General features: G+C 41.9%; 1 protein-coding gene across 3 annotated transcripts in view; it reads right to left on the minus strand.

Annotated features, from left to right (window-relative positions):
- Window positions 1-4689: 4689 nt before the first annotated feature.
- The window catches only part of XKR9 (XK related 9), a 41884-nt gene continuing 31271 nt past the window's right edge, over window positions 4690-15302 (minus strand). For all 3 annotated transcript variants that reach the window (XM_068932531.1, XM_009685266.2, XM_068932530.1), the window contains 2 exons: window positions 10202-10251; window positions 4690-5628 (listed from right to left, as the gene is read on the minus strand). The gene's annotated coding sequence lies outside the window, so the exon portion shown is untranslated. The remainder of the gene's footprint in view (window positions 5629-10201; window positions 10252-15302) is intronic.

Below are 15302 nucleotides of genomic sequence, written 5' to 3' on the forward strand. Positions count from 1 at the left end.
GTTCAGAATTGAAAATATGAAATACCACAAAAAAACTGATTGATTGTCACATTTCTGGCTCAGTTTTCCAAATTCAAAACAAACTGGACAGCTTGGATAAGCTTCAGGTAAACACCTGGACAGTTCAAAGAAGAGAAAGGTAAATCCAAACCAAACCAAGAACCTGGATCCGAAAGCTCCCACATTTCACAGACACTTGGATCCCCATCTAAAATTTGCTGTGGAACCCATATGTACAAAAGTGTAAATAAAAAAACATGCCCAAATCATCTTCCTTTTCCTCTTCCTCCTCCTTGAGCTCTGAAGCTCTGTTTGCATCTGAATCCAAGTCTGAACATTGTTTCTCATGTCCTTCTCCAGCTGGGCGGTTGTTCAGACTGAACCTGAAGACAAATCTTTTGGGGTTTGTCCAGCAAAAAAACAAAGATCCAAACAGATACCTTTGACTTGGCTATGAGCTCATGGAAAAGCATGATTGTGCCTACATTGAGGGCCAAAGTATTTTGGATGGCAATATGAGATCCTTTATTTTTATCAGTGAACCCAGTGCCCAGTGACAGGCTCTGCACCCACAGGCGAGTTTTTCAAAAGTGATATGAGTTTGAGACATCTCATGCCTAATTTTCAGAAAAAGCTGAATATCCAAATTCTGACATTCAGCCCTCTTGGGAAACTTCCGGATTGCTAGTCTTTTTTTTTAACTTTTGCTCCAAAGAATAAACTACTACCAGAAATATGAAAATGTTGCCACACCAGACATTATTTCTGCAAGCAATAGATATACACTCTGCTGCTACACTTTCACTTCACGCAGTGGGTGTTTTTATAAGTCATGTCACATGCAAAAAACTGTGCTGCGTTAACTTTGTCAGATTTGGTCTGATACGTAAACAGTTGTATTAACCGCTGGACCATAAAATATACTCTTAAAATATACATATGGGTGTTTGTCTCTAACGTCCAACTCCAAACTTAGGTGAATCGCCTGTGGAAACTGGCTATAATAAATGCTCCAAAGGGAAAGTACGGTGTGCGCACCAGCCTGTACCACCAAGGTCATTTGAGGAAGCATTAAACAAAACGCCTGCAGTAAAAGCTGGCGGGGCTCCGCGCACCCGCTCGGCGCGACTCGCGACATCTGGGGTGGCAGCGGGCAGCTAGGTAAAACGCTGAGCGAGGAGGCGCCTGTGGGGCAGGATGCGGCGATGGCCGGCAGACGATGTTAGACGGGGCCCGCCGGGCGCCGCCGCCGCCGCCGCGCTTCGGTGCGGGGGCAGCGCCACCTGCCGCCCGCCGCGCTCCTTGCGCGCCCCCCTTCCCCTCCCTCCCTCTTTGCGCTGCCCCGCGCCCGCGGCTGCTGCAGCAGCAGCGGCAGCAGCGGCAGCAGCAGCAGCAGCAACAGCAGCGGCAGCAGCGGCAGCAGGGGCAGCGCGCCTGTCTCCCCGCGACGGGAGCCCCCGCCGTGCCCTCCCCTCCTTATGTTTGCGGTGCGACAGCGCTGAGGGCTGGGGAAGAAAACAAAGCGAAAGCAAAAAAAAAAAAAAGAAACCTTCAGGGAAAACGTAAAGCAATGTGTGATGGTAAAATATGAAACGGACCTCTGTAAAACCTCGCGATTGAAGGGCTGCAGCACTAAGGGCTCCGGGGTGCCTGGGTCGGCTCACACAGCGGAAAGCCGGGCAAGGGAACGGCTCCCGCTTCCCGGCGCCCTCTGAGGGTGGCGTCTGGCCTCTGATAAGGAGGTATTATACAAGATCAAATCAGTTGCATCAGCAGAGGATCTAAGATATTGCTGGTTTATGAATAGACTCTGACCGACTAGCAGGGACTGAGTTTACAGAATGGCAGTCTATATGTTTTTGTCATTTATAGTCCTTGTATAGAGTACTGAGGAGTCATCTTTAACTTTGGTGTTGGTCGGATTACAGTTTTTTACGTTATTTATTTTGCCGTGTTAAAATGTCTTTTCAGTACTTCCAGCTGTTATATAATCGTTGCAGGAAAAAAAAACAATGATAAAAGATGGTTAGCACAAAAAAGAGCAAAACATGAAAAACTTCCCATATTTCTTCCATCGTTCTCTTCCTCCAAAAAAAAAGTGCTGTGAAACAGAGACTTTGCTTGAATCGATGATCAACTAACTTGGACTTCAGCAAATGAGAATTTAGGAGATATTTAGGTTAGACGTTCGTTAGTGCTCTTCATCCAATGAAAAATATGTTAATAAAGCTAATGATCGCCATACGTTAATCAGAACATGATGATGAGTCTTGATCACGTGATTATCTGCAGTGGATTCCTAGTGCCGTATTTGTGGGATGGATCTAGTGGCAGCAGTGAAATGTAACTTGCTTCAAAAGGTATTCAGAGTGGGAAGAAACTGAATGCAGGGATTGACTCAGGCTTTCATGTTACATATACACATATTGTATAACTCATCAGATGTAAACAGCTAAAAAACAGTTAGGCATTTTTTATCCATAAACCATTACAGTCTTGTCTGGGAATGCCTATCTGGAAGGAAAGCTCTCCGGAACATATAAGAAATGAATCAGGGATATGATTTTGAAATTATTTTTGCCCTTCCTTTTTACTTTTTCTGCCTGCATGTTCTCAGCCATAATCTTCTGTGCTGTTTATAAATAGGTATGGCCATCCGCCCACGAATGAACCCAGCTGGGGTAACACTTTCACAGGTTCCTTGCAGCTCCAGAGAACTGCACTACTGCACCTGAAATTGCTTGCGAGCAGAAAGCTTGCTTTAAAAAAATTAGTTGAGGCATTGATGACATTAAAAATGTCCATGCTTGTAAGAGGCCCTATGTCACTGACGGGTGAGCAGACCTACCTTTGGCTCCTTCACTGGAGAACAGCTTTGTGACACTGGTCACAGAGAAACTTCTCAGAAAATTAGTAGAGTAACAGGACAATAAGGTGATACTTGGCATATTTAGCAGGGGAGGAATATTTTCCCTTCCCTGCCCACCGGCCCAGAAGTCCTTCCTCCTTTCTTCCTTGCAGCACTGCTTCTCTTCGTTAGCCCTTTCCCCTGCTCCCTTGGGCTCCTTCCAGCCACTGTCAGCCACCACCGTTACTACAGAGCTGAAGCCCTTTCCTGGGATGGCAGCACTAGCACTGACAACAGATGACATGTCTGGGATATACTTATCCCTTTGGCATATTCCTTCTACCTCCCCCTTGCTGACCCTGCCTCCTCAGAGGCTGGTGCACGGCAGGAGCCTGAATTGTCCTAAACCTACTCACTCCCGGCACAGTTCCCCACTTTCTCTTCCCAACCCAGCTGATGCTGAAGGGGAATAACAATGTGACAGTGGTCACGAACCTCCCTCCACGTTTCAGTGCAGGGCCCTCTCTTCACACTGCCCTCATGAAGCCAGGGTCAGGCTAGAAGGACTAGAAGTCCATTTGCTTCAGGTGTAAGGTTAGGAAAACGCATAACGTTTTCTAAGGTAGGAACCTAGAAAGGAATTTAAAATAACAGAATGTGGGCAAGGGATCAGGAATTGTATCATAGACATACCACAGCTTGAAAACAAAGAATCCTAAATAATAACCAGTGACATTCTGAACATAGTTTAAAATGACCAGGACAGTGTAAGTCTCCATCTCTTACTAACACCTTTCCTCCACCCCTGTTCCACCGAACATAGGTGCACACACACACATACTCACAGGCGTATATAATCTCATTTAATTTGCTGCTATCATCTCTTTTGAGAAGGCTCCTCCTGGAGAAATCTCAAGTTCTGTTGCCCTGCCTTTTGAAATGGGTGCCAGGTCTGAAACGTTATGTCACAAGAGCAAGTTACTTTGCCCTAGAATAATGTTATGAACTTGATATCCATCCAGAAATGAGACCACAGTGAAACGAGGTGATGTGTTGTTTATGTGAAAGAATATTTGTACTAGATACCTGACTTTTCTTATTTTATAATCTGTCCTAATAGATCGTTATCAAACTAAAGTAAACCTCTTAAATGCTCAATTTGTGTGCGTGTAAATGAAGCTATGCAGAAAGGCCTCAGGACAGAATGAAGTTTATGAGATTGTAAGTGAGCTCTAGTTATAAAACCGTTTGGAAATGAAACAAAGACTTGCTCATGGCTCACTCTGTACACACCATCACCCCTAACAAGTGGCCTGGGACACTGGACATTTGGGATTTCCTAGTTCGGAACAGAAATACACAGTCCTGTGTCTCAATACTAATGAGGCTTTTCTGACAATAGCCTGATCTTGGAATATACTGGAATAGAATATACTGGAAGCACAAAAGAATAGTTGATCTAGTTCAGTTTGTGTCAAGAAGTAAATGTTGATGAGAAAGTCTATACTGTGTTTTAACAGGGGTGATTTGTGCCTTTTTTCTTTTTTTTAGGACATAATGTTTCACACATATTAGAAATTAGTGGGAATATTTTGCAATCTTCTTCAGAATTCCCAACCTGGCTCTGCAACAGTTTTCACACACTAAGTAAAATACTAAATATTTGTCACTATATGTCCTTGTGTGTGTGTATAATTCATAGGCAGAGAATTTCTATCACCAGTTCAACAATCCAAGGATCGAAATAATGTTTTATTTGAGAATACCAGTATATGTGTGTTGTGGTCACCGTTTCCTCTTTTTTCTTCTTTTTTTTTTTTTGTGTGTGTATGTATACAGAGTGGCTCTCACGATATTTAAAGGAAAGTAAACACTAAATTTTTAGTCTGTGGTCTTGACAAGCAACAGGCAAACCCTTCTGGACACTAATCTGTTTTTGTATAACCAATTCTTTTGGCCCTAGGAAACAACTTTTTATCTTATTTTATACTTATAAGCTACCTGAGCAGCTCTGCAGTGCCTCTGTAACAGTGGCATCCGATGAGGAAAATTATCAAAATAAACCATTCTGGTGACAGTTATTTTTGTCTTTAGGGTTTGCACCTGTTGAACTGTTGGCAAAAATTCAGTTACGATTCAAACTAGGAAAAAAGTACATGCTACAAGTTCAGGTTGTTGTGGCTGGGGCCGGGGGCTTGGAACAAAGGAGACTGGTATTTAACCTCTAGAAAGTGTGCTCCAGCCTACATAAAACATCCTTTAGCTTCCTATTTAATTTTTGCAGATCTATCTTTGTTACTAGCTATGCTCTTTGACGGGAGCTTTAAAACATATATGCACAGTATACATGCCCACATACACATATGTGTGTACACATGTGAAAGGTTAGAGTAGCTGAGAATTTCTTCTGTTTTTCTTTCTCCTTCTCCATGAGAAAAGCACTCATCGCACACTCTTTTGGGGAAGAAAATGTTTCAGTTATCTATATTATTACAGGTGAATCATCAAAAAAAGGCTCTTCCAGTCACCGCGCGGAGGGGCACTCCATCGCCGGCAGGCGGGGGCCTCCTGTCCCCTCCTGGCGAACTGTTATTTTGTGCTGTCAGAGGGAGGAAAGTCTCCTGGAAGCTGCGAGGTGCCAGCTCAGGACTCCGGGAGCTGAGGGAGGTCCGGCCCCGAGTGCCTCGCACCTGTGAATGCTGTGAGCCGTCGAGGGTAAAGCGGGAAAAGCGTGTCCTGAGCGGCGGAAAGGGTTTCTTCCCAACGCAAATGCCCACAAACTGAAAATGAAGTGAGAGACTTATTGCAGGACAAACAAAATTTTCCAGAGATCATAACAAAAAAAAATGTGTTCACTTTGGCAAACAACATGAAAGCACTTTCATTACAAGCTGAATTCTTTTTTTCTTCAAAAAATGGGAAACTTGTCAATTGAGTTGATAAATTGATCTCACATCTGAAAAATGCCCTTTTTGGTTTAGGGAAATGATTTCTCTCTCTTTCTCTCTCCCATAAGCTGGTATGTTGTACTGTGCAAACAGATTGAGCTAATGTTTAAGTAGCTAAATAGAACATGAGTGTTAGAGCAAGAGGGCCTGCTCAAGTATTCATACCTCGAGAAAGCTTCTCAGACACTCAGACCAGAAAGGAAATATAGCTACACATGGGTGAATGAAAAATGCTCAGATTGTACATACAATATTACATATTGTTCTATTTGAAGTTTGGGTATCAGTTGTAAACTGTGCGTATGTGTACATGTGCATGCATTTCTAATAAACAGTTAATGAAATTTGGAATCTAAATCTGGGTAGAAATGCCACTGCTGATCTCTGTCTATATATATAGTGGACTGAGCCAAAATACAATCCTCAGGTTTTCCAGACAGGGATCTAGATCCAAATGTCGTGGCTCAGGCCCATCCCTACTTCTTTTCAAGGAACTCATTCATCAGCGGTGTGGACATTTCCCTGGACTTTATTTTAGCTGTCAGAGATTTTTTGGCATTTTATAATAAGTCTAATTGTAGTGCATGTGAGCCCTAAGGAATGAAGAGGCTTCTCTGCTTTAAAATTAGTAGCTGTGACTGCCAAAGTGACATGCAGAAATATTCTGGAGGACAGATAGGAAGCTTGACGAGAGTTTCCAAGGCCACACAACACACTGCTGACTTTTTCAACTTAACAAATATGGTTTTCCAAAATACTTGTCTTGCTTTTATTCCTGTGGGGCACTGGAGCTAAAAGAAGTAGAGCTAGCAATTCTTGGACTTAACCACTTGACTCCCTCTCTGATGAGCTTTCATCTCTCTCTTACTGCACAGCCTAACTCTTTTCCTGACTGTTTTGAATATTGGCTCCCTGGCTAATAAAATTTTACAAGTGATTTTGAAAATAAACAATACTATATTATCCCTTTTTTTAACTCATGAAATAAATATTCCATCAAAGAGACTTTTATGTTTCACAGTGGCAGTTCTCAAATGACCAGCACGGTATCATGTTCAAAACAGGGCACGGTCCATTTTTACAGTAGATTTACTCAATCACAGTTACTAATCGGATTAGTACTGCTTTTATGTCTGACAAATTTTTAAAAGTTGGGGGTCATTAAAGCACTTGCACATAGAGAGCCTGTGGTGCTGGGCTGTGTTTTTTCAATTAACCATTTCTGCTTTGAAACAAATCAAACATTTTTTTTTAATGTATATATAAGCTAAGTTGCTCTTTGAGGTTGCAGTGCAACTGAGCATTTAAATCCACCTATGCTGAGCAAAGCACTTACTTTGGAGTTAAAGTTAGAGAGAACTTCAGTTTAAACAACCTCTTTGGCACAAGGCTGCTGCAGAACCACTGTGGGGTAGTGCCATGTGCTATATGTACTCTGGGGGTTCAAAAGGTCTGAATTTGAAGGGCTGAAGATGGGGACCAGGGTTGGCTGAATGTGGAGTAAGGAGGTCTGGCAAGAGAGTTGGTCTCTGTTTCATGATATGGAGAGCTATGTCAGACCACACAGTGATAATGGTGCTGCTACAGCTCGTTTACAGTGTCTATATCTTCAAGGTATCCTTTGCTAAAATTATATAATACAGTCTAGTACAAGCTATCAAGTTCAGCATGCAAGGGAGGAGTGGCTGAGTGCTAGGGACCCATACGTGCTGCCAACCAAAAGGAAAAGTTTTCCTTAGATCCTCACTCTTCCCCCTTGGCCATGTGTAAAATCATCCGAATCACAGCCTTCGGCATTACTCCTTCACAATCGAATCAGACGCTTATCCAAAATTCAGATAAAAATGTTAGGGCTGGAATGAGTTGTCAGGCTCTTGTAAGTGATTTTGTTAAGAAATTAATAGGAAATAACGTGTATTTCCAGAGGGAGAATTTGGTCACCAAAAGGCCAATTTTTGCTTAAGAGGTTGAGCCCCATTGAAGCCAGGCAGTTATACCAGATCTTGTAAAGGTATAATATAGGCCTTGTTTGGATGCTAGGTATGTATGTCCTTCTACTGTTCTCTAAATTGCACAAGAAAAGAACTAGAAACATTTTACTCATAAAGCTATAGTAGGGTCCAACATCCTCTATCAGACAATTGGCTTAATGCTTAAGCAGAATCAGTCATGTGTCAAAGAGGAAGCAGACAAGGCTCATGAAAGGGTAAGAAATGAAGTTCGACCTTTCGTTTCTACTGGAATTTCCCTCCTGGAGCTGAGGGAGAAAGCAGAGGGCATGTGATAACCACTTCAATAGCTATTGCAGCACTGAAACTGTAGGAGCATTTCTGAGTGGCCCATTGTGGAGTGGGCAGAAAGAAGATGTAAAAACGGTACAGAACACAGAAAACATTCCAGGTGTCACACAACACCAAAAGGAACTTACAATGTCTATCTTTTCTTGAAAGTCAAGTCTATTTTGGTTTTAAAAGACCATTATCAAAGGCTGCCTTGCTAAAATCACTACAGACTGATATCTGCCTATGATTCCACTGCTGCATCCCCCCAGTGCGTACCAAAAAAGGAGCTTTCACGTCATCACTAAAACGCACTTACTCTAGTTTAGGAAGTCTGGAGGGTATGAGCAAAGATTAGATTACTTCATAGCTAAAGAAAAATAAGACTTTTTAAAATCAATTATACCAAAAGGATTTCAGTAGAAACAGATGTTGTAGATATCAATTAACTAAAAAAAAAAAGAAGAAAATATATCCTAGACCATAGAGTCTATGTTTGCACATACTCTCTATAACGCTAGTGTTACGAGAAAGTGAATATGTTAGCATCAGCCAAGCAAAAGCCAGGAAATGATGAAATTAAATTTGCACACTGAAGCTTAGACTCTGTCTCCTGGGTGTGGGCATTGCTGTGAGATCTTAGACTATAATATCATACGTCATTTTCCAAACAATAAAGTATGGTAGCATACATCTTTCTTTAAAACTTAATCCACATATGTAGATTGTTGCACCCTGTGCAACTGGGTCTTTCTGCGTCTGTTTTAAGCCAACACAAAAAGGCTAACTCTTTGAGAGAGAAAAGTGAAATTGAGGCCTCCTCTGCAAGACTGCAAAGCTCTGCTGATCTGCAGACTAACAGTAGTATGCGAATATAAATCTAGCTAGAGACTATTAGCTAGTCTGATCTGGAGATTATCAGTATAAGCAGTTTCATCTGCTCTCAGTGGAAAGCAGGAGAGGTTTTTTTCCTTTGTTCTACCCAAAATCACTGGGTCCTCAGGACAGATCAATACCCTCTGATAAACCCTACAGAGATTGCACAACTACCCCTAATTCCTCAGCGCTTCAGAAATTAACGCAAATAAACCATTCTGAGCAACACACTCACAGTTACACAACTTCCAGGGAGTACAAATATGCCTATTAACAAAAGGCTGCTACTGTGAAGTCATTGTTGGCAAAATAATATATGCAAAACAATATATGCAATATGAATAAACCCAGAAAGGTCTTCTAGTGAAATTAAGGCTCAATGGGGTTTGGACGTTTGTAAGCAATGATACTGACTGAATTAACAAGATAATCCCAATTAGAAAAAATATTTCCTTCTTGAAAGGCTACTACTGAGCAAGTTGACAAATACATGAAAGAAACCTCCTGGAACAGTAAGTCTTTTCTAAAGGTCAGCTCTCTAGATACAAAATCGATCTCCATTGTGTCCTGTTAGTGCAAGGCCCCCCACATCTTAAGTCTCTTTTATTGTCCCACAGGAGAATATCATCATCACTATAACTAGCAGAGCAAAGTGACCCAAATAAGCAGTCCGTAAACTGGGGCATGAGAGGCATGCTGAGAGGCATCTGAATCTGAAGATTCAGGAGCTCTTATGAAAGTGCACAAGGAATGGGTTTCAGATAGAAAGTCACCAGAATCTAAATGCCTGCTGTGAGCCAGGTCAGCTTAAGCCTCCAGGGTAGTCAATGGAGACCTAGTCAATACAGTTAGTGAAGCCTGGAGAGAATTCAGCTGATCCTAAACTAAATAAACAAAAGTGACAGTCACTTATTTCACTATTTCCTAAGCAGGAAAGGCATGTCGAAAGCCTTTTGAGATGCTCTAGGATATTCAGGACAGCATCAGTGGCTGGGCACAGAAATTACAGAACATCTGTGCGTTTCAAGGGCAGCAACTGGTTGCCAGATGAAATACCCTGGGACACCTAAAAGGTCACTAGGCATCTACAGGTACACAACTGAATCTCATCTCCACTGGATAATCAGTCGAACAGCTCCCTAAGGTCTGTTGAGTGTATGGACTAGACAGCTAGTGTACATATGCATTTACTCCTGAATTTGGGTGGATACCAAAATCCCACACATTGCATCAGTATCCATAATTCCTACCTGTGAGACTGATGGCCATACACTTCTGACCGCCTGAGGACACAGGGACACTGAAAAGAGAGGCAATGATAATCCTAGGAGCAGTTACTTGCTGAACACCACACAATAATGACCATCAGAGAGATTAAAAACTGTAAGCGCTGACTAACTGGTAGTGATGTTTCATGTGTTTAAACTCATGCAGTGTTACTAGTCACACTGTCCTCATCTGGTTCTTCTTTTCAAGACAAAAAGCAACCACAAACATCCAAGTCTATGACAAGAAGTATTCATCCATTTTCAGAAATATGTGGGGGCATTGCCAGTAAAAGTGTAACACAGAGAGTAAAACTATTTGGAGATAGGATAAAGAATGACCATGGGAAGAAGCCAGCTTCTGGTTCATTTACGAGGCTATCGTCAACTCAGACCAGCAAGCCCTACAGTAGCGCAACGCTTCTCCCATCTGCAGGTCAGGAGGAAAGGCATATGTCATGCTCACATTGCTGACCCAGACCTCTGGCCAAAAGAGAGTGATATTGATGCGCTCTGGAACAGGTTTATCTAACTCTTAATCAGAAAGCCATTAGCCTGACACAAGGGTCAAAGCAGGGAGTATAAAATGCCCTGACATAGGAGGGATCCATGTGATTTCCAGAAAAGGCTTGGAAAAAGAGAGTCTGTGGCACTTCCTCTAATTATTTTTATTACCGTGTTGGACTTCAAAACACAACTCAGGAAAAGAAATGGCAAGGTAAAACTTTGACCCCACTGAAATCAATGGGAATTTTATTACTGGCTTCGGTAGGACAAAAACTGACTTTACCGTAAGTTTTTAAAAGTGCCTGCTTGTTCTGAGCATCCGGATGTTGCAAGATAGCCAGGGATTTCAGTGGGACTGAGAAATCTCCTTCTGACTTTCTGTGCCATGCAGAGGCTGTTAAATCAAAAATTTTGTTTAGCTGTTTCCTGATGGGTACACTCCCCTGGGGTCTCTCAGGGCCCTAAGTGCACGAATAGTCTGGGACCTGCACCACCACCTCCTGCCCATGGGCCCAGGAACCCCATTTAAACCTGGGCACCTAGATATGGTCTCGGCTATGTTATGAGCGTTCTTGTGACTGTCCTGTTTCCTGCCATTCTAGGTTATTGACTGGGTTTCTGGGATAGACCTTGGGCTTGTGTTTTAGGTAACTTTGTCTTTGGTCCTATTTCCAGCCTTGTCTCCTAGACAGACCTCAGAGCTATTCTGTAGCCTTGTCTCTGGTCCTCTATCTCCTCTTGTTCCTGACTGGTCTCCCTAGATGGACTTTGGATCTAAATCATTATCTTGCCTTGTCAAGGACTGTCAGTTGAAGTCATCGCCATCACCAGTTTGATCATACTAGGCACTCCGGTTGGGAAGGTCACTGCCAGTGCTGTGGTCACCCTCAGCTCCTGGCTTATCTTCCCCTGTGGAGCGGATCTGCTCCTGCCATTCCCTGGCAAAGTCCCCAGAATAGGAAGCACGCCATTGAAGCAATGTCACTGAAAGTGGAAACCCCACGCTGGTAAGAAATCTGACATTCAAGATGGAAAACACAGTAAAGAAAAAATATTGTTAATTTTTTTCTTGATATTTCTGTGTTTCATTACTCTTTCATAAGCTGTGTCACTGACTTGGTCAGTGGGATTTTGTGTTATTCCAGAGTCAGAGAGAAAATGGAAGCTACAGGTTTCTTTTCGTATACCGTTGCTAGACTAGTGGCCACTATATATTCTATACAGCACAGATGAGAAGTAACTGCTATGTGAAAGGCTTTGATGACAATAAATTCATTTTAAATATTGAGTCATATTGTTGGCCACCTTCCCTACTTAGAGCAATAAGTCTTCTTTGTGTTACTTAGGTCATTGTAACAACAAAGTGATTATCCCTAGGAAAATACAGAGATTTGAGGGAAAGAAATAAACTTTACAGGAAATGACTGCAGCAGCAGGTAAATATGTTCCTAGTCTGAGCTTTTTTAGCTATCCATTTTATGATTTAAAGGGATTTTAAAACCATATGTGGATGGAGGGTTGGTCAGAGAACTGATAATTGCCTACAGAGGTGCTTCATCATTCTTGTAGGCTAAAAGCTGTAAGTCTACGTCAGGAGACTTCAAATTTTTTCAACTTCAACGCTCTTTAAATCACCAAATTGCCTAGTGGGTGGTGTGAGCCCCCCCATCCCGTGGGATATATCTGCATTTAGAGGGTTGTGCTGTGTTCCTGTACATGTGGTAGCCTACATCTGCCCACCATCTTTCTGCACATCCATGTTCGTGACCTGAAGACACTCTCATGCACACGTACCCAAAAAAGTCTTTGCCTCACTTTAAGGCACCTTGAAGGTAGGGTTCTGCTAAAAGTGGGACAGTTTTTCAGAATTTTTTCAGTGCCAGCACATAGTTCCCAGGGCTTATGTCTTCCCCTTGCTTCCTTTGCGTATACCAGACCAACATTCAATTTACTAGTTAAAGACTCTTTTGGTCAGCTTCTCCAAGTGGCCCTAGAAACACTGCATGGCTCCTAGCTCTGCTAAGCACCGCCGGGTTCTGGCTTATATTTGGTGTGAATATAGGAGGGAGCCTATTTTAGAAGACAACCCAAATAACATAACTTCTCGGTAACCCTCCAGGGAGGTTCATGGTGGTGGAGATGTAACAGATGGCTGTTTAGTTCCAGGAGTGCCTTAAACACCTACCAAAAGATGGAGGATGACAATATGCTCCTAACATGGTGAGTTTGACCGAAGTCATTGCCATGAACTCAGCAACAGAGACTGCAGTTCTAAATGACAGGTAAGAGCAGGAAGGAACAGTACAATTTTCTTAACGGAGAACAATGAAACAAGTATAGCAGTGATGGAGATCTCGTAGCAGAATGGGCAGAGTTAAGGAACAAACTCTGTTAGAGGAGGCTTTGTAGCCTGTTCTGGGCTGTGCCACTTGCCAATGTCCTGGTTGTTACAACCTGTTCTGAAAGAGGCCTAGAGAACAGACTAAAGAGGAAACAGCATTGCTTCCAGTGTGGCAACAGAGGATGAAGGACACTGCTATCTGACCGAAGCAATTATTGTTGCAGAGAATGCTACAGAGAAAGGAAAGGTTTTCACTTTTGTGAAAGGTAGGAGAGACATGTCTTACATCAGTTCTCCATTCACTGTTACTACAACCCTATGGGATCAGGGCGTGCCATAAGATGAAGTTACACACATAACGAATGATAGCAATGGCCTGTTTCCCAGGGATGGCAAGAGTAGTTATCACTGCTCTCTTCAATTTCTATCTCCCTAATAAAATACCAAAGCGTTAGATTCGGAGGAGTCAGTTCAGCAACTGGAACTGAAGCTTTCAAACCACTGCTTAAAAAAAGACCTGTCCCCATTCATTGTATATTTTGTCTTGCCATTCTCGCATTGACAGCGCGGTAGGTGGTTATCCATCTTAACTATTTCTATAGCTGTTAGTCTGCAGGTAGCAATCCATTCTTTTAATTAAAAGTTTAAAGGAACCATTAACAAATTACAACTGCATGCTTATTAAGACATGGGTCTCCGCATATTCCTGTCACAATGTAACACTGTAACAGCCTATCAGAGATTCTAGGTTATAAATTTCAAGAGCTATATCATATGAAGAAGGCCATTACAGACGGCAATACTCCTTCTCCAGGTCCTGTTCTTCTGTACCATACACTTATGTGGGGCTGGAAGTAAGAATCTTCCAGACTGGTGGTAAGGAACTGAGGCAAACACCTTATACAACTCTGTCTTTATTTTTAATTGCCATTCAAGAACTTTTCTTCTGCGATTTTTGTCAAGGGCCTGTTTAAATCCACACAAGCTCTTAACAGGTACTACATCCTATGACAAGAGGTTTCACAGCATACAAAAGAAGTCTCTCCTTTTGTTTTGAAAATGGCATTTTTGTGTTATCTGATGTCTTCTACTTCTCGTATCAGAAGAGAGCAAATAATTATTCCCTCTTTGTTTTTCCCATGTCAATAATTTCATGGAGCTGTAGCATATCACCTTTCAGTTTGCTCTTTTCTATTTTGAAGAGTTTTCAATCTATTTTGTCCTCTTTTGTGAGAAAGCTTTGGTATAGCTTTGATCACGGTGTCTCCACTTTAGTGTCTTCTGTAATCATACTATATTCTTTTTCTGAGATGGGGAAATAAGAACTGCAGATGGTACTTGAGGTGGATATATCGTGGAGTTGTAGAATGACATAGTATTTCTGCAAAAAGCAGTCCCTTCGCAAGGATGTTGAGAAATAAAATGCTATCCCAATCTGGAGCCCAAGTGCAGTCCTTCTGCACTTAAAGAAAGGCCAGGCCCACAGTTCACGTATCAAGGGAGGTGATTTATGTAGTGGAACAAGGAATTTTAAACAACTTAAAGTGGCATCATTTAAAACATTATCCCATTCAGTCAAACAAGAACTGATCAACCGTGATCAGACGGAAGTCAAGTATTGCATAATAGGGCATCAAAATATTCTTCTCTAACAGTTTAGGTAAATTCAAATCATTTAGCCCTTATTTATGTACATAATTCTTACTGCTTGTCTATGAATATGTTCAAGACTGTGAGTTCAGTACCCCACTAGAATTTCTCCAGTTACTTGTTAGCTCTACTTAAGTTATTGGTGCGGATAAATGAGGGCAATTTAACCACAGAACATAAACAAAAGAAATGAGCATTTCCTCATTTCACACTCTAACTGGGATAAGTAATATTAATGCCACTTATTTTATATGTGGTAACTTTTCTGCAAATCATTAACATTTAAGCGCCTACTAGCTAAGGAAGCGACCTAACATTTTTCAGACTGACGCTTGTTAAATGAATATTCTGAATCACACCGAATAGGACAGGGTAAGGAAATATGCCATTACCTGTGTTGTAAATTTTTGTGGATAAAAGGAGAAATTCTATCTCTGGCATGTCAGCCTCCCATCTTGCATATTAAAAAAAAATCCCTGGCAGTGAGAGCAGTAGGGAGTAGAATGGAGTGATGTAAAATGTTGCTAAAAAAATTGAACTGTGAACTGATTTTTTCCCCTTTATTACATTCCTATCTTTAACAATCAC

This window comes from Struthio camelus, chromosome 2, assembly GCF_040807025.1.
Source record: "Struthio camelus isolate bStrCam1 chromosome 2, bStrCam1.hap1, whole genome shotgun sequence".
In the NCBI taxonomy this organism is placed as follows: domain Eukaryota; kingdom Metazoa; phylum Chordata; class Aves; order Struthioniformes; family Struthionidae; genus Struthio; species Struthio camelus.